We start from the raw sequence: 22,163 nt of genomic DNA, 5'->3' as shown, positions 1-22,163 counted from the left end.
GTGCATATACGCATGCACATAGCTGCCAGGTAGCCTGGAGAGCAGCTCCATTCAGGTATGTCTGGTAGCCATCGGAGGGTGAGGGGGAAATTGAGGTCCCTATAATAGGGAAGGGAGGGAGCTTAGCAGGGCTGAAGCTGGAGCTACTGCCAAGTGAGGGTGGTACACAGAGCCCAGGGCAGAGCTGCAGGACTCAGGTGGGGAGTAGGGTGGGCCCGCAGACAGCTCATCTGGGGCAGAGTGGGGGGCTGGCTCCCCACTGCTGCACACACTCCCAGGAGACCCTGGGGGGCACATGCCCACCAGATTTGTGTACGGGGAGGGGGCTGCCTACTGCAGGCTCAGGCACCCTTTCCTGCTGCCCTCCCTCTGGGGCCTCTGGGGCCCAGTGGGTGGGATCTGGTGTGGCAGGGCAGAGTGCAGTGGGAAACTTAATGCTGCCACTACAAGCCCTGCACCAGCATGGGGTGGAACTCCTTGTCTGCCCGGCAGCAGTGGGGTTGGCAGCATGGAACTGTGCCCCTCGCTGCTGCCAGGTAGGCAGGGAACACCTTGCCATGGCAGTGCAGAGCTTCCAGCAGTGTCAACAAACTTCCCTGCCTGGTCCCACTCTGCTCTGCTGCACCAGGTCCTACCCACTGAGCTGTGGAGGCCCCAGGGGGAGGGCAACAGGGCAGGGAACCTCAAGCCCCTAGCAGGCAGCCTGCATCTGCCCCCCCAAAGGACTCCACTTTGGCCATGCCACCTGTCGGGGAGGGGTAACTGGGCTCCATGCTCCACTCCGCTGTGCCATAGTAGCCGTTACCTCCTGTGGGTGGCAGCTGGAGCTTTGGCACTGCTATGGGGGCAAGGGGCTGTGGGCCTGGGTCCCTGGCCCCATAGCTCTGGCAGCTGGGGGGCAGACGACTATGGGTGGACAGTGAGAAGCAACAGTAAGGCTGTGAGGCTATGGCTGGGGAGTGAGGGCCACCAGTAGAGGTGTAGTGCAATTAGGATATTATGGAAATAGAATATATTACCAAATGCACATGCATACTGTTTGCTCCTGATAGTTGGTCAGGTTAAAAGATACAGACATATGCCCTTCATGGCATTTGTCATGCCAGCCCATGTTTTCAAAACCTTGGATATTTTCAGCTTTTCCTTGGTTCATCAAGATATAGTTGATCAAATATTCCATTTTGCAGGCTTATCTCCTATTTTGATGATGGTGCATGTAGGAGTACAAAGCAAAAACTGATTATTTTATTGTGTCATAATCATTTAATAGTACTCTAAGATTTTGTACCAAAAAATTGTGCATTAAAAGCATATCTGCATAGTCATACAATTCTTAGATATTGCATTTTGCACTCAGAATTTATACTTTTTATTATAAATGTAAAAAATATTCTGTACTATGTCTCAATATGGCTTGGGAAATAAATATTACTCATGGATAACTGATCATCACTACAAGTCCCTGTCCCTTTGGCAGACTTTCATGGCAATAATAAAAATAGAAACAACAATGGCAAGCAGAAAACCACACTAGAAGCGAATATCTAGGGTCAGAGCAAGTCACTGTCTCCGCTGAGATCTAAGAAACACTGGTAAGACTGATGAGACATCAGTAAATACCTCAACCTAGTTTATTCTGGGTGTCTATCCTTGTTCACAGCTTTCTCCATTGACAAATGTTGGCTCTGCCCCAAAAGGCAGTAGAGGGAGTGGGGAGGCAGAGGACGAGGTAGAAAAAACTTGATAGGATAAGATGGGGTGAGATTACAGGTCAAAAAACCCCTAGGCAACAGCTACAGCTAAGGGCAGAAGGACAGATGAGAAAGGATGAGGCTTTTATTGCAGCTAGCAGTTTAGTTGATTTACCACCAACCTCTCTGAGATCTTGAGAAATTAGGTACTCAGATTAATCTCACCTAAAATTCATTAGGGTGTCCACTCTTGGCCTCCCACTGTACTCCTACATACTCCCATGGGCACCCTCCAAAACTGTCCCAGAATATTCTTCTTTTTCTACATTTTTTCTGATCAATTCAGTATTGTTAACTAAATCATATATTTGCTTTCTAAAACCTACCCTGAAGGTTTTAAAAGATATTTCAATTTCATGACTGATAATTTCACTGCTACAAGTGCAGAAAAGACATTTTTGCCATTGATCACTCTGAATTGCTTCACAGACTTATTCAAAGAGTATGTTTTAATTGCTGTCTGTATTAGTACAATAATTGCCAAAATCCTCCACAATGTCTCTAACAAGACATGTATTTTTATAAGCAGTTTAAGCTGTTTTTTTCTATTATTTTCCAAGAAAAAAGTGAGTCAAATATAAAAAATGCACAGATTCAATCTCTAAAACTCTGGGTGCTATGTATATGTTTTTGTCATGTCATGTAACATGATACAAATATAGTTGTCTAACATTTTTAAATCAAATGATAAAATAGAAATTCTGTAAACTGGCTGATTGCTAAGAATTAGTAATATGAAATTTAGAAAGTAATAAAGCTTCGATGTGAATCTGATTAATTGGCATCAACTATTATGATTCCATAGTGAATTATGCAGCAAGTTTTCTTTTTTTTTTTAATTGAAGGCACTAGTTAGATTGAGTGATTATACAAGAATATGGCCTTTCTTTGAGGGGAAAAAAATGTTTCATGTTTATAGACAAAAGCTTTGAAGCATGAACCAAATATATCATCCAAAGTGATGGTTCTTAACTTCCTCAGACTCAGTCCACCTCTTGTTTTACTTAAGGCACCCCTCTTCCAGCTCAAGGTATCTTTGAGAAAAATGCAAGCTCTTATTTTTTCCTCCTTTTTACACTACAGGAAAATAATAAAAGAATTATTTTGTTGCAAAGAACTCAGAAAGTCCACAATGTGGGGAGGATGTTTTTAACACTATAAATCCCCATTAGAAATCTCTGGGCATGTCCCCATGAGCAAATTAGCAGTGCGGGGACTGCCTGCACAAGTGGCATGTGTGATGCTGCAGATGGGTTTGTGGCACCATGTACCACATGCTGCACTTGTCTGGATGCACCTTTTGCATGCATCTACATACACATGCATTTATTGTGAAGTTGGCTAATTAGTTCCGCAGTAATGCATTGCACATGTACCAGTATTTGGGCACAGTTAACTAATTAATTCCACCATAAGATAGTACTGTTGGGGACAATACTATCTTATGGCAAAATCATTAAGTGTGATCAAATGCATCCATAGATGCTGACCACCAGTTGCAAATAACCCCGTCAGCCCAGCCAGTGGGGGGCTAGACCCCTGGCTCCTGAAAGCCACTCCACCACTCAACAGCACCACCTGGAAGCCAGGGCTGATCTTCTGTGTCTCCTGCCAGCCTGGAGTTACTCTTCCCTGGCTCAAATTGCTGCTGACCAGGGCACAGGTGTAGATGCTACGTCTGAGAGCAATGCACCTTGGCTCAAAGTACTCCAGAGTAGATCACTTTGTGTTAATTGCATGTGTAGATGCACCCTCTGGGTGGGTTTCCACATTCAGCAGCATGTACTTGTAGAAGCTCAAATAGCAGTGGCACAAATTTGTGCCCATGCTTTGTGCCCTATCACATGCCCTTACATGTATACTTTGGCACACAGCAAATTGGCCCAGGTAGGGGAGGCTGGGGCCAACACCTGTGCTGGCTTCAGCAGTCTTACCTGGTGGCTTGGTGCCATGCTGGAGTAGAAGGTGTTGCATGGAGGCCTGGCTGTCAGCCAGAGCATCACTTTCAATGGGCTGACCTCTATTTGTGCCTGTACATGCTTGTTTTGCATGCATTGCATCGCTTTTTGTTCTGTTTTTGTTTGTTTTTGTTTGGGTGTTTTTTTAGCTACTGGGATTTGCAGGATGGCAAATTTGCAGCATGGCACACATTTTCACATTCCCTGCATGCAGTTTGTGGTGCCACAAACTGCACACACCTGCATGTGGGGACCTACTTTCTGGGTTTATCTTGTGACCTATGTTTGCACACCTAACAGTGCTATTATTATGTGGGACCCCCTCCACACCCTTGAAAACTCTTACTGGCACCTTGGCTGAGAATCACTGCTGTAAGAACTTGGAAATCAAAAATGCAAATAAGAACAACCTCAAGTTCATTATTTTTTCCTAAAATGATCTCATGATTTTTTTTGTGACTTGAATTTCAATAATTTTTCAATAGCTGAGGTTGACAACCTGAGTAATGTGTAGAAACTGCACATTCTTGTTGGAGGACAAGTAACTTTGGTTTGTTGTGAAGGAACCTTATAATAAGAGAGAGCATTTGCTGGATTTATTCAAACCCATTGAGGGGCAGATACGAAATCCTTTAAACTCTGTAGGAGTATTCCCATTGATTTTAGTTGCTATTAGATCATATGTTTAGTCCCATGCTGTCAATTGGATTAGTAAATTGCATAGCAATCCCTGCTTTCCAAATACATAATATTATATTATCACTGTGTATCATGTGTACACACATACTCATGCATGTGTACACACCCATATTCTTCATTATCTCCTCCCACAATACATATTATTTTAGACTTTTTGGGGAAAAATTACACACATTCATGCATACATATGCATGCATACATACATATGTATATATGCGTGTATATGGGTATATATATTCTTCACAGTTTATCTTAATCAAATTAAAAATAAAGAATTAAAAAGCTGGAGAAAAGTGGTGAAATGGGAAAGGAAAACTTGAGGGCAGATGACATCTCTTTTTCTGATTTGTGTTTGAATTGCTTTGGAATTGGTATCAAGTAGGATTAAGTCAGAGCATTCTGAATAATGATTTTGTGAAGCTAATTTCCTGACATTTTCTCTGAATCCTGTCAATATCAACACATCAAACAAGCCTGGACTGTAATGCTTATTTACAAAAATGGAAATAAGGGTCAGATTCTGCCATCCATGTTTTCATTGGACAGTACTTTCAAAATGATGTGTTCTATCCTGGCCAGTAGAGGATTCTACTCAGTGTAAAACTTAATCTAGACCTATTTAAATAAATTCAGATAACACCATCTTCTACTCAGCCAGTATGCTCCATATAAGAATTGTTTTGCCCAACTATTGAGACCCTGATCAAGCCAATCCATATGGGGCCATGTGTCTGCTGTTTTAACATGGAATTGAAAGGTCACCTTAAGTCATGATTTTTGTATCATGCTGCACTGAGTGGCTGATATCTCAGGCCACTTGCTTTAAATGCAAAGTTCTGATTTCTTTATGATGGTATTTAGGAGGGCATTGTGTCACACATTGTATGTGACTTCCAAATACATCAAAGCTAAAGTAATACACAGTTCATTTAGTTTAAATCAATATATTTTCTGAAAGAGTAAGGAGCCATTTCAGCAAAACCAGTATATTGGGGGGGCGGGAATCAAAGGACAGTTGTTCTAAGACTCCTAAGTCTTGGCACCATAACAGGTACTACTTAAATACATTTGTTTGAATATACTCAAGTACCTTTGACGATATTCAATATGTTCACATTTTAAAACATCTCCTATAAATAAAATGAGAATACTGAACAGCATCAGGGCTTAACAAACTGTTACTGTTGTTTATTTTTTTATATTTCCAATGCATGGACCAAGTTTTCTAGTGTATTGTGTGAGTTTGGAACAAAATGATGGTCTCAGCTCCAGAAGATTTATAATCTAAATATATGAGAGGAGACAACAGAGGAATACAGCGAGATAAGAAAGCACAAGAAAATAATATTGGTCAGCATGCTAGGCAGCAGTCATAGGACATTGTTATTCACTTTCTTTATCAGAGCTAAGGAGAGTTTAAGGAGGAATTTCAAAGAAGTTAATGAGATAGCTGTGCAGTTTGGTTCTCTTCTCTTTCCCACCTGTAAGCCACCTCAATCCTTTGTGAACATACTAATAGACTTTATTTTTCATCTCTTTGTTCTCCTCAAGGAATAGATTAAAATATTTACTTAAATGACTGCTGTACGCATCAAAGCAGCCATTTCATTAATTAAAATAGTGTATTTGGTGTGGAATTTCTGATAAGTGATGTTTCTTGGAGATAGCTATTTCCCCTCTCTAGGAATGTTTTGCTTGGCATAGCAACATCCTGTTGTATTCTTTTAGGAAATTCTGGCATCTCTCTCTCAGTCCCTGGCATATTGACTTGTTAGTGACTCAGTAGAAAAGTGTAACAAATTTAAGGCTTGACATTACTAATAGAAAGTGTACTACTGCATGTAATTGTTATTAATTTTCTTATCTTTATTTATCATGTATAATGTGATACATCTGAAAGGTCTCAATCAATTTAAGATACTATTATGGTGGCCCCTGGGCAATTATATCAAGTGAAAGGGTCACGTAAGCCATGCAGTCCATTAGGCAAGAGTGGTAAAGGCATACCAGTCCCTATTGCTAATAGCATACAAGGGAGTGATATCTTTAATCATGTTATCCGCTTTAAACTTCTGAAACTGGAGTATACCTACTGGGATGACTTGGGGTAGCCTTCAACCCTAATCCAGAGCAGGGCCCAAACTCATGCTCCTAGAATCATAGTAATATTACCTTGAAGGATAGTAACATAGTTTTATTGTTCTGTAAGTGACAATATTAGGCCTAAATAATTTAGAATAAAAAAGACATATGCTAGGTGAGGCAAATGAATGGGAAGGTTGGAGAGGATGGGGAAATTTAAATTAAAAAAAATTATTAACTAGATAAATGATATACCTAGAAAGGCATTCCTTTGATTTTTCATTTTTTTAATAATGTATTCCTTATGTTTTACACTGCATCATAATGAATGTTCCTGAGGGTTTTTAACTAAAAACATCTGTAGTGCAAAGGTTGTTGGGGAAAGCTGAAGGTTCGGCAATTGGACAGAGGAGTGTGCGGCTTTTGACATTAGGGATTTATGGTTGCAGGTTTGTGGGATAAACATAATAACTGGATGCTTCAGCTAAAATTATCATGGGTGATATAATTAATGTTGGCGATAAATTGTTTTTGTTTTTGTTTTTTGGGTCTTTTTGGCCTCATAAAGACTTTCAGTTTCTCCTGGGAGACTCACTGCACTCCCAGAAGAAACCATAAGCATACAGATGTTCAGGATTTTTCTCCCAGAGTAAAAATGGCTGCTCCAGAGAAAAATAATTTGGGAATAACCAGGATTAAATCACTCCAGGAGAGATTTTCCTGGGAGAGCAAATGTCTGTTTGTACCGTGGCTTCTCTCAGAAGAGAATGTAATCCTTCAGCATCCCCACCAACTAGGGACCCATTTTGTCATTCATTAGACTCTACTGCTTCAGTAGGGAGAAATACATGTTCCCTTCACAATCCCCACATTGTGCTGCAGGGAAACATAGGCTGACCAGGAGAGTCTGGGTAATCCAATCAGGTCTGCCCTATGCACTACTGTCATCTGTAACCAGGCAGCTTAATGGATCCTGCAGAGCATTCTGAGATTCCACACTTGCTGAGATATGTGCACAGTCCTTTCTGGCCCCCACCCCAACTGCTGTACAGTGTCAGCACTGCAAACTTTCTCAGTATTCAAATGTCTGCACATATGGTTCTGGGTAAATTTCTCTACCAGGAGAACAAACGTGCAAGAATTCTCCCAGATTATTTGAATGTGTGTACACAGCATTTGTTAGGTTCAGAGTTTGTTAGGAACCAGCCATTTTGATGCCTAGATTTGGGTTTAGAAATTTGTCTTTTGGCACTTAAAACTAATATTCTATTATCACTATTTCCAGAAACTAAAAGAGAGTTATAAAGGACTCTGGCAGATGTTCAAGTAAAGGTGACAAGAGTCTGATGCATGATCCCCACAATCACCCTTTCTACCATGCCACATATCCATGGCAGGAGGTGATTGTGGGAATCAAGAATCAGATCCCATCACACCTTATTGTGGGTTCAGGGGGAGACTGAGATCCTAATTACTAATGATCATGATCCTATGCTCCCCCTGCACTGGCAAGTAGCAAGCTCCTGTGGCTGAGAAGCATCAGCTGATGGGGCTCCCAGCCATGGAGGTTCACCATACACCTCCAAGGTGGGAGACATCTGCTACTGGAGCTTCTTCTAGTTATGAGGGGGACAGGAGGGTAACATGCATCTCTGTGGCTGGAAGCTCCATTATTTGAGTCAGGCTCCAAGTCCTGGGGATGCACCACGCAGCTAGGAGCCCCAGCCTGGCCAAATGTTCAATTAATGGTGTGATAGGAACCAGCCAGAAAGTTATTAAACATTTTTTGTGTAATAACTTTGTGACCTGTTCCTTGTTTTTTCACATTGTTAATTGCATTAATGAGTAGCTATGTAACAGTTTAAGATGTGATTAACTGCAGGTGTGCCAGGGGCCAAATACATATAAATGAAGCTGTGTGTGTATATATATATATAAAATGAACCACAGATGTCTGTGAGGAGGCAGAATGTTTTACTAGAAAATCCACTTTGTGACTATATCGTCTCAAAAAACCTTTTTCATTATCAACCTCTTAAAATTACCATTTTTACCTGTGCATGGAGAAAAGAAGGGGTTGTGTGTAGACCTGTATTATCTTGAGTTGGTTTCTGGTTCTTCCTCAAATATTGTGCTTGACTTTGAGTAAGTCATTTCATCCCTGTGCTTCAGTTACTTCATCTGTTTAAGGGGATGTAATACAGAAACTTGAACAAAATTACAGCCTACAATGAATGGAAGTACATTTTCCCACCCGAGACCGAATATTTAAAGTTAGCCTTTAATAAATATGCTGCACTTATTCCACTTAGTCTGATCAAGAAATTCATGTTATAAATCAGAGAGGAAAATTCTGTCCATTTAAAGTTTTAAAAAGATAGAGAGAGCTACAAATGCATTCAGTAAAACAAGAGACAGCAAATCTACATACACAATGAATATAGATAAAAATACCTTGCCACAGTAAGTTTAAATATTAATATCAACATCTCTTGGATGAAAGAAACAGTATTTTGAGTGTTGTGACATTTGGCACAGTTATATAAAAAAGGAGATATTTCTAATGGTGTTTAGGCATATTTCTGAACAACACAAAACTTTTCCAAGTTTTAAATGCTGTTATTGTGGACCCACTTAAGCTTGGAGTTTTTTCGACTATGTATATGCCTACTATGTGAATGCTTAAAAAAAAGTAGTAAACTTGTTTGTATAGCTACAAAATATTTTAAGCTACTGTAGAAAACTCAGTCTAATTAATAATTATGCATGTCTTATCTGGCCTACTTTTTATAAGCAAAACTTTTTCAGCAGCAAACCGCTTACAGAGTAAAAAAATTATGAATTGTCCTCTTTGCCCTAAATATGAAATATACTCTTTTTAGTAGAGTCAGATTGCATTAATCATAGACTGTATGACAATTTCATCACGTGTTGAAGAATTCTTTTAAGACAGTTTTAAATGGAAAATAAGATCTGATGTAGAAATCCTGATTCAAACATCAATGTACTGGCTTTGGGTGTTTGATCATAAAATGAACAGTAGATGGCTTCAGTGAACATTCCAATCTGTGAACGACAGCTGCAGATAAAGGGAAAGGAAATGCAGTGCCAGATAACACAGAAAACTAACATAAAGAACTAGTTTGGGAAGACTGGGTTTGCTCTCCTGCATATACCACTGTTCATTTTTTTAAAATCAGTCTTATTGACCAAAGCCCATTACAAACATGCCAGAAATATTGTACACTAGAATGTAGTAGCATAACTTGGGGTGGGCAATTGGGCATGAGCCCTGGGTGCCCACTTAAAGGAGCATGAGAATGGGAGTTCTCTGGAGAGTCTGTGCTGCAGTAGTAGCAGTGCCTCATTGACCACGTCTACATGAGACACGTACTGAACAGTAGCTCATTACTATTGTGTTGTAGTTCATTAGTACTATGCAGTAGTGTCATGAGGCATGAACCATGATGCAACAGTACTGTGTTGTAGTAAAGAGCTACTGCACAGTAGGAATGAGCTACTGCACAGTTAGCATCACCATGAAGCTGCGCACAGATGCTACTGCATGGTAACTCTGGTTACTGTGCAGTCATTTAGTACTTGGGTATGCAAATACTAAGTGACTGTGCAGTAGTTTCATAGTTTCTAGGGTCAGAAGGCCCAGAACTGCACACAGTACTCCAGCTACAGCCTGACCAGTGCCACATAGAGGGGGAGTATCACCTCCTTGGACCTGCTCGAGATGCATCTGTGAATCCATGACAACTGCTCAGTTAGCGTCTCATGTAGATGTAGCTACTGTGACTACAGCAACAGCAACTGGGTGCAATTGGCTCTGAGGTACTGCTGTAGAGGCAGCAGGAACAGCCAGGGCCAGGCAGCATGCTCTCCAATTCCAGCATCAGTAAAGGATCTGGAGTCCCTCTGGGAGATAACAGTGATCCCTGTTCCCTTCTTTTACTCTCTCCCACAGCAGGGTTTAGCCTGCCCCTCCCCCAGCTTCCTTCCCTCCCCTACAGGGTTTTGCCCAGGGACAAAAACCTGCTGGTTATGCCTCTGGGGCTATGGTTACTACAGTCACTGCAGGGTAATGTAGACATTTCTGAGCTAGCTTTAAGTTAGGTACTAGTGGGTGTGTCTACATGAGACTAATTAGCTCCACATGTCTTCGTGTCTACACATGCAGAGCTATTGGACTGGAATAAACTAATACACTCAGCAGCAAGGTAGTACTTGTAAACACAAGTACTATCCTACTGCAGAGCTTCTTACTCTGCAGCAGTGTATGTGTAAATGCTGATGCAGCTGGTTGGAGCACAAGAGTGCTTTAATATGGGGGCTGCCCTCCGGCTAGCCCCCACGCTGAAGTACCCTTGTGTCCTAGTGAGCCCCTCCACAGCACCTTGGGCCAGGTCAGCGCAGCCCTGGGCTGGCAGGCTGACCCCCAAGATTCCCTGTCAGTCAGAAATATTCTGATTTGGCTCAATGTGCTGTGGTCCTGGGCGCATATGTAAATGCAGTGCCCAGAAGAAATAATAAATGTGTGTGACTGCATACATCCCCAAAACTGTATTTGGAGAAAATCTGCAACTAGTAATGGAGGGGTTAGGGCACTTGCTCAAGAGCACAATAAACTAGGAGTTGGAGCATTCACTTAAGAGTGGAAGACTGTTGGCTGCCTCCATCAGAAAGAGTTTGAATCTACTCAACAAAGTCCTCTAACCACTAGACCATGAAGGGCACTACTCAGGGAGATTTCCAATTCTCTTCTTGAAGCTGGTGTACTTGAGCGGCCAAGAGGGATAGGCCAAGAGGAGGAACTCAAACCACATAGTATGTGTGGATCAGTGAGGTAGACATTGCTTTATGAGGATGGCTTTTATGCACCTTGCATTTAATATCCATTAAAGAAAATTGATAAAGAGCAGTGCAATAACTTTAGTCCTATTAGGGGCAGGGCACAAGTCATGAGCCCAGGGCCACCACTTTCTAAGATGAACCACTGACTCCTCAATTTTCCTTCAGAAAATTATGTATGTCCTGGCTGATACTATTCTGCAATAGATGGAAAGAAAACCTAAAATCTGCCCAAGGCCCCAAAATTGTACTTATGTGCGTAAGTACCATTTAGGACTGCAGGATTTGACCCTATTACTACACTATAATCGACCCCTAGATGCCTACTCATGGCCTAATCTTTTTTGTTACTTAACATCTATGATTCTTGATGTAGTCATAAGATATCCTATAACCATAATGATTAATCTCAGTATGAAAATCTTCTATAGCATGCACTTTTCATCAAAGCTTTAATACATTTGTAATTAAAGTTGATCCAGACACCTCCAAACTTTGAAGCTCATGTTTGGTTAAAAAATATAATGCAGATTCATGTCTAATTGGTGATCCCTTTCATTTTTATATTGTAATGTGAATGTGATGGGTATAACAGCCAGAAGAACAAGGGGGAAGTCTGCAAAGCTGTGCTATTCATTTGAATGCCAACTCCCAGAAACCCCCAGGGTCCAGAGGCAAGGGAAAAAGGAAAAGGAAGGTGATGCTGGAGTAAGGGGAGGACAGAGCAGTGTGCATGTGGAACCTGGTCAGCCCTACACAGAGGAGTGCATAGTGGATCTGGATATCGCACTGGCTTGGTTATCAAGGACTGTGGGCTGAAGGGAGTGGACTCAAACATGGGGCATGTCACAGACTGATGTTTGAGCACTCAGAGGATTAAAGGCTTTTTAGGGACACCTTCAGAGGTATGCAAGGGACATGAAGGTGATGACTGTATGTTACCACAGTGTTGATGGTATTTTTTTTACCTTTTATCTGTTCCCTCCCTTTGGCCCATTGGCTTGTGACCCTAACCCCTATCATTTTCTGTATAAAAGTGGGAACTCCCCCTTGCTTCTTGTGCTAGTTCTGAGGTTACAGGGTTGGCACAATATTTAGGAAATGACCCCTGAAAGATTGCTGGCAATATGACACCAGAATTAGGAGTTTTTCTATTTACTTGTTCCATTCTCTCTGTGCTTAAAATTTCAAGTTACTAACAGATAGGAATGCCATTTACTTATGACAGCAATGTATGTCTGACTGAGTGACTATATAGAAGTACAAAGGAACTGAAATATTAGGAAGGGAATCTCACTTGGGGAAATTATAGAGCCTGACCATTTAGTGTCTCTTCCTACATTTCAATAGGCTTTTGCTCAGTGCCTTAAAATAATGTAGCCAAAAGTAGCAAAAAAACTCAAGTGTCCATCTTAGAAATGATCAAATCTTTTGTTGTGTCAGTGGAGGAATGCCAGCAAGAAAACATGTCCCATAAATAATGTATATATCTTTCAAATTGTTAATATGGAAAAAGACTGTATGCTGTCTCATTCTTAGGTACCTTTTGATAAGAACATTGACAAACATTTTCTCTTCTTATTTTTAAAATCAAGCTGGTTACCTGAGGGAGGGTTAGCAATGATGGATGAACCTCACAATTTCCTAGGAGGTTTGATTGGGTTGCATTCCCTGCCAAAATGTGGAAGCTTATCTGGATTTTTAGTGGTCTCCATTTCACTTCCTCATGCTCTATAGATGTGTTTAAATGAAAATTGTGTCTCTCTGATTTGTGATCATTAACATAACTTATGCCATATGTTAACATAAGTTGTGCCAAGGACTCCAATAGAATTTAATAGGTACATCTGATTGGAAAAGGCTTATTGTTGTGGCCGACACTAAAAAACATAATCACAGTGCTTTATGTAATAGAACTGTAGCTGTATTTGTTCAGTTACAAGAGCTATACATTTTATTTATGCTGGCTGCAGTGCAATGTGCAGTGTAATCCTTATGGACATTCTGATTTTTGGTTCCAACGTATGCTAGTTGGATAACCAGAACCTTTGATTAATTAGGGTAATAAATGTGGAACAGTATGAAAGAAGGTGACCTAAACCTTGTTGAAGTAGTCTAGTTGATTTACTTATTGTTAAAGTGAGGCTTAAAAGTTTTTATATTGCATTTAGATTTGAAGCCTTCCTTTCTCTCACATCCATTTGCCAAGTGGGTGTACATGTTAAAATGTGTATAAGCTGACGTGTACCCTATGCATCTAAGTTTATATATAAGAGAGAGAATTCCCTAACACTTTGATTCAAAATAGATTGAAAAAATATTTCAGAAATGCTAGTGGTGTTCGTATGTAATTTATATGTAATTTCTACTTAAAATATTTTAAAAGATTTTTTCCCTTCTGGCTTTCAACCACCTGTCACCAGAAATGTTGCTTCCTTTAAACCCTGAGACAAACTGAATATATATTTTCCAAGTAAATGGTTTCCTTAGGATATTAAATGTGTAAAAAAGTTCAGGTTGCCACCTCTACTCACGTATTAGACTTTTATAGAGATACAAAATTATACTGAAAACTATGGATGTGGATGCTGCATTTCCCCACAGTCTGTCACAGTCTGTAAAAGAATAACCACTGGTTTGCTTCTAATTGGCAGACACCATACTGCTGTCTGCGTTCCTTTGTCTGCTTGAATCTTCCTCAGCAGATAACCTGGCCTCTGGTAAAGACATTAGTTGTACTCTTCATTATACTAATTGTCCCTAACGGTTTTTTGTATGAGGCAACAGAACCAACTGAAATGGAAACATATGGGAGACTCAAAAATCATTTCAAAGTATACATTTTTGTGGTGGAAACCTGATGAAGTATGAGGTTCAGTGACCTCTTTCTGTCTCCTGCCTCTCTGCCTCTAGCTTCAGAGTGAATGCTGAATTGTATTACCTGGAAATCCAGATAATAAAAAGCTGGTAAGCAGTGGGATGAGGCCAGTTGAAATGAATGTCTTAAGCCACTAATGCTACATAAATTTATGCAAATGATTAACAACATGCAAGTGAGTGATTCCACTGGGCGCATCTACATGAGACATTTGGTGTACAGTTGACAAGCTGTGCAGTAAATGTCTAAGCATCTAAACGTGCACCTCTATTAGGCTGGAGCAAACTAATTTACTCCACAAGTACTATAGTGCTGCAGAGTAAAAACTTTGCAGCAGTGCACATGTAGACACTGCCTGGCTTGCTGGGGCATGAGGGTGCCTTAGTGTGGGGGCTGCCTGCTGGCTAGCACTACCCAGAAACTTCCTTGTGCCCCAGCCAGCCCCTCCACAGCACGTTGACTTGGGGGGAGCAGACCCCGGCTGGCAGGCTGCCCCCCTCCTCCAGCCCTCCTGCCAGCTGGGGCTGCTCCACCCCGGCCCAAAGTGCTGCACATGAATAAATTTCAGATTTTATTGCTCCCAGGCACTCGTTCAAACTGCACACCTGGGAGCAACAAACTGTGGAGCAATAAGCTCTACAGTTTATTCACGCATCATAATTGCACGTGTAGATGCGCTCACTGCTTTGATCTATACATTTGCAGAAATGGGGCAAGAATATACATGTATACTGACCAATTAAGAAGTCTGGCTGGTGACTTGCTGAGTCAGGACCACTTGTTGACTGTTTAAAGCTTCTCCTGCTTTTGTGATGATAGATATTGACAGGAAGGATGCTGTCTATTTTTGCTGCTAATTTGTTTTCTGATTTATAGCTCTTTTGTGTATATGTCAGTTTTATATATGATATATTTCCACTGTGGATGCTGTTTTCCTTCTGTTCACAATGGTGTTCCGACATCCCAACAGATTCATATGTTTGTGGCAATGAGAGACAGAACTGACAGCTCCCCTCCTAGGATGCAGCTCATAAATTATCCCTTGCCACCAAAGCATTACATAAGACAGTCTTCTAAAACACTCACAGAGTTGGCTTTTTAAATGCATCATTAATGCATATCTTTACCATCTTGGTTTATACAAAGCATAAACAAACCATAATATATACGTCAAAGCTCAGGCTTTAGGTGAATAATCTAAGTTTGATACCTGTTGTTATACTGCAGTCTAAAAATGCTACCTATAGGTTATCTTCAATTTACTTTTCTTTGTTTAAATGTTAGATTTGTTCTAAGTGCAAATCTTTTATATTCATTGAAGAAAACAGTCAAGATGGCAACAAATACAGAAATATCCTTAATGTAATATTTCCTTAATCCTTAATAGTTTATATTCATATCTAATATAAAAAGCTGTGAATAAAGCAGCTAAAAATGCTGGAACACAGCAATATTTACAGTAAAGGAAATTTGTACTCTAATATTCATTCCAGATTTTAAAAAAATTCCCTATCATAACTTAAATTGGGGTTAAATATAACCACATACCAGAAATTAAATGGTAAAAAAACAGTATGTTCAAAGCTCAACACTTCCCTTCTGAGGGAATCCTAAAATATCCAAAAAAAATCCGCTTTAGAATAAAAAGCAAGGGATTTCATAGATATTAGGGGCTGGAAGGGACCTCACAAGATCATCAAGTTCAGCCCCCATGTCATTGGCAGGAAGTCTGCAGGGATCAAATGATCTCAGCAGGATAAACATCCAAATGCCTTTTGAATTTGTCCAGAGCACCACCTCCGGGGGGGGGAGTCTGTTCCAGACCCTGGACACTCAGTCTTTGAAGAAGTTTTTCCTTCTGTTCAATCTAAATCAGCCTTCTAGGAGTTTGTGACCTTTGGATCTTGTTCCTTGGGGAGCTCTGGTGAACAACTTTTCTCCCAGATCTTGATGCCCTCACTTTATGTACTTATAGGTTGCCACCAAGTTACTCCTGAGCCTTCTCTTCTCCAGCCTGAAGAGTCCTATATCCATCAGCCCCTCCTCATGAGGTTTGATCTCTACACCTTTGATCATATGGGTGGCTCTCCTTTGGACTCTCGAGCCTATCCATGCCCCTCCTGAACTAGGGGGTCCAAAACTGGACTCAGTACTCCAGTTGAGGCCCCACCAAGGCCAAGTAAAATGGGAGGATGACATCCCTGGTTTTGCTAGAGATGCATTGATAGATGCATGCCAGAGTTTGGTTAGCTTTGCTGGCCATGGCATCATATGGGTGGCTCATGTTCATCGTGTGGTGAAACAGGACCCCCAGTTCTATTTTCAATGATGCCCAACATTTTGTGGGTTTTGTGGGTCTTTGAATTTAATGGTACATAAAAAGATTAGTCCTTTCATTTGGATTCTTCTCCTGTTGGCTTCTTGTTGGCTTAGCTCTAGTGTAGCAATCTTTATCATTCTTGATATCAGCATCTGTTGAAGATCTGGTAGTTTTACAATGTTCACTGTACAGTGGAGGGACTCTGAGATGGGACTCTGGAATAAGGAACCAGGCATATTATCCAGAAGGTGTTGGATAGCTGGAAGGGGAGTCACTGTTAACTCTCCTAAGAGGAAGGACTTGTGGTGCACTGAGAGTACAAAGGACACATATAGACTATAACAGTAAATGACCTGGAATGACATGCCAGTCATCTGAAAACTGCACTGCTGACTGGAGGCCTACCCCCTCCCTCAGAGAAGAACATCAAAAACATGAGAAAAGAATATTAAACAGGTGACCAAGGTTCTCTGTCACAATCATATGTTGACCAAATTTTTCACTTAGAATGATTATGTGGAAGACTATGCCTATTGACAGGAGGAGTGGTGATAACTTTTGTTCAGCTCCTTGCATGTAAAATGGGAATAATGCCATTCCTCTTATCCAACAGCGGTGTTCCAAAGAGAGATTCATTAAAATTTTTGAAGCATTCAGATGCTTTCGGGATGAGCACCAGAAACAAGCCCACATGGACATTAATCATTCTGTCTTCAGAGCAGGGTTTGTGTAGTTGGCCATAAATAAGGCATAAGGCCAAACATTCAACAATGAGGAGGAGATGAAATATTAAATAACAGCTTTTCAATTGCTTCCTGTGTACTGAAAGAGCCAGGGGTCCTCTAGAAAAAAATGTATATGATTATATGACTACAGAATTTATCATAACACGTAACAAGGGAGGCACATTAAGGTTGTACACAGGTAACTTAGCTCTGGCTAACATTTTTTGTGTGTAATGACATACAAATGAAAGATGTGATTTGCAGTAGGTTATAAATTCTGTTTCTAATTGTGTCATAGTTCAGATTTTCTAACTCTTAAAACAAGTATTTTCCTTCTTTTTTCAGGGCTTTTAGTCTAAAACTCTTTCATATCTTTTAATTCCCTATGTAGAAATAAAACTTTGTTTATCATTCTAAACCTTCTAGATATCAGTAGTAGTGGATGAATTACTCTGCAGAGTCCAATATAGAGAAAGTTTAAATACATTGTTTCAGTTTAAGTTCATTAAAATGAAAGCTAGTTATTCACTTGATATCTGTTCTGGAGGGCTTAATAAGAAACCAATATATGGCCTTCTACTACAGCCCCTAAAAGAAAACTTATCTCAAGTTTCATAGTTTCGGAAGGGACCTGAGCAGATCATCAAGTCTGACCCCCTGCCATGGCAGGAAAGAGTACTGGGCTCAAACGACCCCAGCAAGGTGATTGTCAAGCCTTGTCTTAAAGACCCCCAGGGTAGGAGCCAGCACCACTTTACTTGGAAGTTAGTTCCAGATCCTAGCTGCCCTGATAGTGAAGTAGCACCTCCTGATGTAAATGAAACTTTACAACACTGGGCCAAATAGAAGAGGGTTTGTTTTTTATCATTACCATTCATTTAAAATAAAGTAATTCCAAGATATTTATGATTGCTGAAATGATTAAATTGTATGTAATTGCTTCATGGAAAATCTTATAATAACAGATTGGGAAAAGTGAAAGAAAACTAATGACTGGATCCCCTATCTCCAACCCTCAAAAAGTTGCATATTTGGATATAGCGATATGTGGCAGGGCACCTGCACTGCCTGCCACTTTAAGGTTTCTAGTTGGCAGTGGAGCAGCTGGCAAGTGTGTGCTAATCTCATCAAGGCTAGCATGTGACCGTAGGAGGACTGTGGGATTGGCTGAGGGGGCAGAGCAGCCTCCATTTTAACCCAGGCCCTCAGAGAGAGAAGCAGCAGTCGGTGCTGAGCAGGTCAGGAGACAACATCAGGCTGAGATGCTCCTGCAAGACCTTGGAGGTAAGGGCAGGTGCTATGTGGATGGTTTGGAGCCTCCTGGTCCTGGATATGAACTAAAACTGCACCCTGCTGGGGAAGGATTGTTTGGTGGTTCTCCTAGCCCCCAGTAAATGGCAAGCAAGTTACCTCCCTGGTGAAAGGTGAGGAGGGGCTCCTTATAACCCCAGCCCCTACCTATGGGTGGGTTACCAACTCTGGAAGAGACCTGGTCCAAGCCAGCACAGAGGAGGACACCTGAGCCCAGTGTAGTGGGGTCTCACATGGTGGCAGCCACCTGAGCCCCGCTGGGTGAAAGACCCCAGTGACCCAGTGAGGGGCTGGGGGAGTGCAGTGGCCAAGTGGGGGGCCAAAGGCCCAGTGAGAGACCAAGTGTGGCCCTAGTGAGGGACAGAAGGCCCAGTGAGGAGGCCGAGTGTGTAGAGCGGTGCAGTTGAGAGTGGTAAAGATGAGTGGCCCTAGTGAAGGGCAGAACCACTGATTTGGGGAACCTGATATAATGGATGGGATCATATGGAAATACCGGATGTGACAGAAATATTGGAACTGAGCATAGGAAAGTACTGGATGTGACATAGAAACAGCTGTGAGGCATGGGACACATGTAAGGTGAGGTCAGAGCATGTACTTAGGCCCTTGTTATTAGGAATTTGAGCAATGGGCAGCATCCCACCTTAGAAATAACATGCATATGATTTTCATCAAGGCATGGCAGTAAAGTGACGTGGGGACTTAGCTTGGAACAGGTGGGCAGCCAGCACTGAGACCTGGCTCTGAAGAGCTGGCCTGTTACAAGATAGAATACATAAGAATGATAGAACACATAAGAAATTTAGCCTAAAACTTTGAACTTGAAGAGAGATGCTGGTGCTAGGCTACCTGACACCCATCTAGAACAACAACGCTTTTCAATAAAAAGAAAATGATTGTGCCTGAAGTCTGCTTTATTACAGGAAAATGAAGAACAGCATTTTGATTCTCTTTTGGTTACCAATACAGACAGCTAAGGAGAGCTTGAGCAGCTCTGCTTTAAATTTGAATGTTTTAAATATGTTTTAAATATTTGGTTTTAACTACTTGCTCTTGTAATTTTCAATGGTTTCTTATTGGTTTATTTAATCTTTGTTCTCTAGGTCAGTGATGCTCAACCTAGGCTGTGCCCTGGGATTAGATCCTGGGGGCCTGGTACTGCCCTCCTTCCTGCACACGGGAAGTGGGCCTAAGGGCCCAGCATCAGCCCCTCCAGCACCCAGGATGCCAGAATTGGGCCTCAGTGGCCTGGCACCCCCTGCTCATGCACCTCCTGCATACTGGGATTGAGTGCTGGGGGCCTGGTACAGCTCCTTCCCAACCCCTGAGCACTAGGATTGGATTTTAAGGGCCCAGTGCCACCCCTTCATCCTCCCTCTTACACTAAATTTTAACTGTGGCTAAGAGATGATTGACTGATCAATGAGACCATTCCAGTCACAACTCAAAAGCTTTATTAGGATATGCAATAGCAAAGGTCTGTGTGGGTGTGTGTGCATCTGTCCTGCTTCCTGCTGCCCCTGCTCCTGGGAGCTATGGGGCCACAGGTGTGTTTGTGTGTGTCTTCTCCCCAGCCCCTCTCCTGTGTGTAGGGGGTGTCAGATGTGTGTGTGTGTCTTGCCAGTCCTGATTCTGAGAGCTGTGGGATTGGGGCTGTGTGTGTATGTATGTGTGTGTGTCTTGCCCTGAAGACTGGGAGATCCTGCAGAGCATACTGAAATATGTGTACTGGGGCCCCTGGCTGTACAGTATCAGCACTGGAAGCTCTTTGCTTTTCAGGGGCTCAGCATTTGAATGTCTGTTCAGGTATCTTTGGGTATATCCAGAGAACAAGCCCAAAAGAATTCTCCCATGTCATCTTAAAATGTGTACACAACTTATTTGAGGCTGAAATTAATGCCCTGAAAGGCACACCTCTATAGTGCTTAATAACAACTTTAGTGCTTGTTATTCCTTCATGTATACAACTGACTTAATAACATCAGGATGCTTCAGGTTATGCATCCCATCTATTGTATAATAGTTCATGGCTGGAACACTCACCAGAAGAAGGGAGGCTGGGGGATAGAGACACAACTTCATCTCCCTTCACTTCTTAGGAGAGTGCCTTAACCAGAAAATCAGTGGCTAAATTGGGTGGAAGGCATGATCTGTCCCTCTTGTTGCAGTTTGGTCACTATGCATAAAGGAATGTAAGGGTCATGAGGCCAGCGAGAAAGCAAAAAAATTAAGAGCCTGACTTTGTAGGTGAGTGATCAAGGAAGAAGCTGAGAGAAAAGAAGCTCTCATTTCTGGGCTCTGTTCCATGACCTGCATATACATTTTTGTATTTGGACAAAATAAATAAACACCATTGTTAGAGTTTTTCTATGATAATAACATGCAACATCAGAGATGATCCTCTATTCTGCCTGTTGCCCTGTGGAGTCAGGCCAACTCTCAGGATCTCAATATTGCGCTGTTAGACAGGAGGGTGTGACACAATTGCACATATACAAACACACAAATCAATTGGATGCATACACACACACTACCAACTCAGGCACATACACATCCAAACTAGCTTAGGCACATGCATACCTATCACCAATTCAAACCCATACACTATACACCCCAAAAGTTAGAGAAAAATCAATTGTCCATACCTGTACACTCAGTACACATACACAGATCACTAATTCATATATCATACACACAATGACGTGTGTCTATGTGTCACAGGGCACTCAGGTGCCCTGTGGCTGAAAGCAGAAATGGCTCAGGAGAGACCCCCAGTGGCGAGAAGGGGAAGGCTCAACTGCCAGTCTCCAGTGCAGCACAGGTGCTAGTTGCTAGGGCAACCAAGGGAACCAGCTGACAGGAAGGGGCAGGGCTTGGCCCTTCTTAAGCCCAGGCATGAGGCCAGGAGGGCAGTTCCCCTCTGGCAGCCAAGAGGGGGGGAGCTCAGCCAGTGCAGAGAGAAAGGAGAAGATTGACTGTATTAGCATCCCCTGGTTGCTGCCATGGGTTGGAGTATTTTCCCAGTAGGGGTAGAATATTGTTTTGACCAGGTCATTTAGTTTTATGTTATAGCCCAGGGGCTTTGGATTTTGTGTTTACTATTATAACTGGAGGACCGGGTGAGGCTGTTAGGGGTTGGAGGAGGCCTCATAGGGACTCCACAGTAGCGTGGGGGTCCTGGTGCCAAAACAGGGTGCAGCATTTGGGGTGCATTGGCCCCAGCCCCAAAACTAGGGGGCAGTGAGGAGCTCCAGAGTGAAGGGGGCAGTGAGGAGCCCGGAGAGAGGTCCGCGAGGGGCAAGGAGCCCCAGAGCAAAGGGGGACAGTGAGGAGCCCCAGAGCGAAGGGGGGGGGGCAGTGAGGAGCCCCAGGGAGGTAAAAGAGCCAAATCACAGTAGGGCCCAGGTCAAAATCCTGTTGGTACCATCTGTGAGGCTTGGGCTGCAGTGTAGGGGAGGAAAAGGAGCCGTAGATAGCACCCCCTGGCACTGGGGCGTATAAAGTGGGCAGCCCCCCGCTAATTACATCACTTAATCAATTAAGATCAAGGCATGGCAGGTGAGTAAGCCCAGAACAGGAGGG

This window comes from Crocodylus porosus, unplaced genomic scaffold, assembly GCF_001723895.1.
Source record: "Crocodylus porosus isolate Cpor-Errol unplaced genomic scaffold, CroPor_comp1, whole genome shotgun sequence".
In the NCBI taxonomy this organism is placed as follows: domain Eukaryota; kingdom Metazoa; phylum Chordata; order Crocodylia; family Crocodylidae; genus Crocodylus; species Crocodylus porosus.
This window is presented reverse-complemented; position numbering follows the sequence as displayed.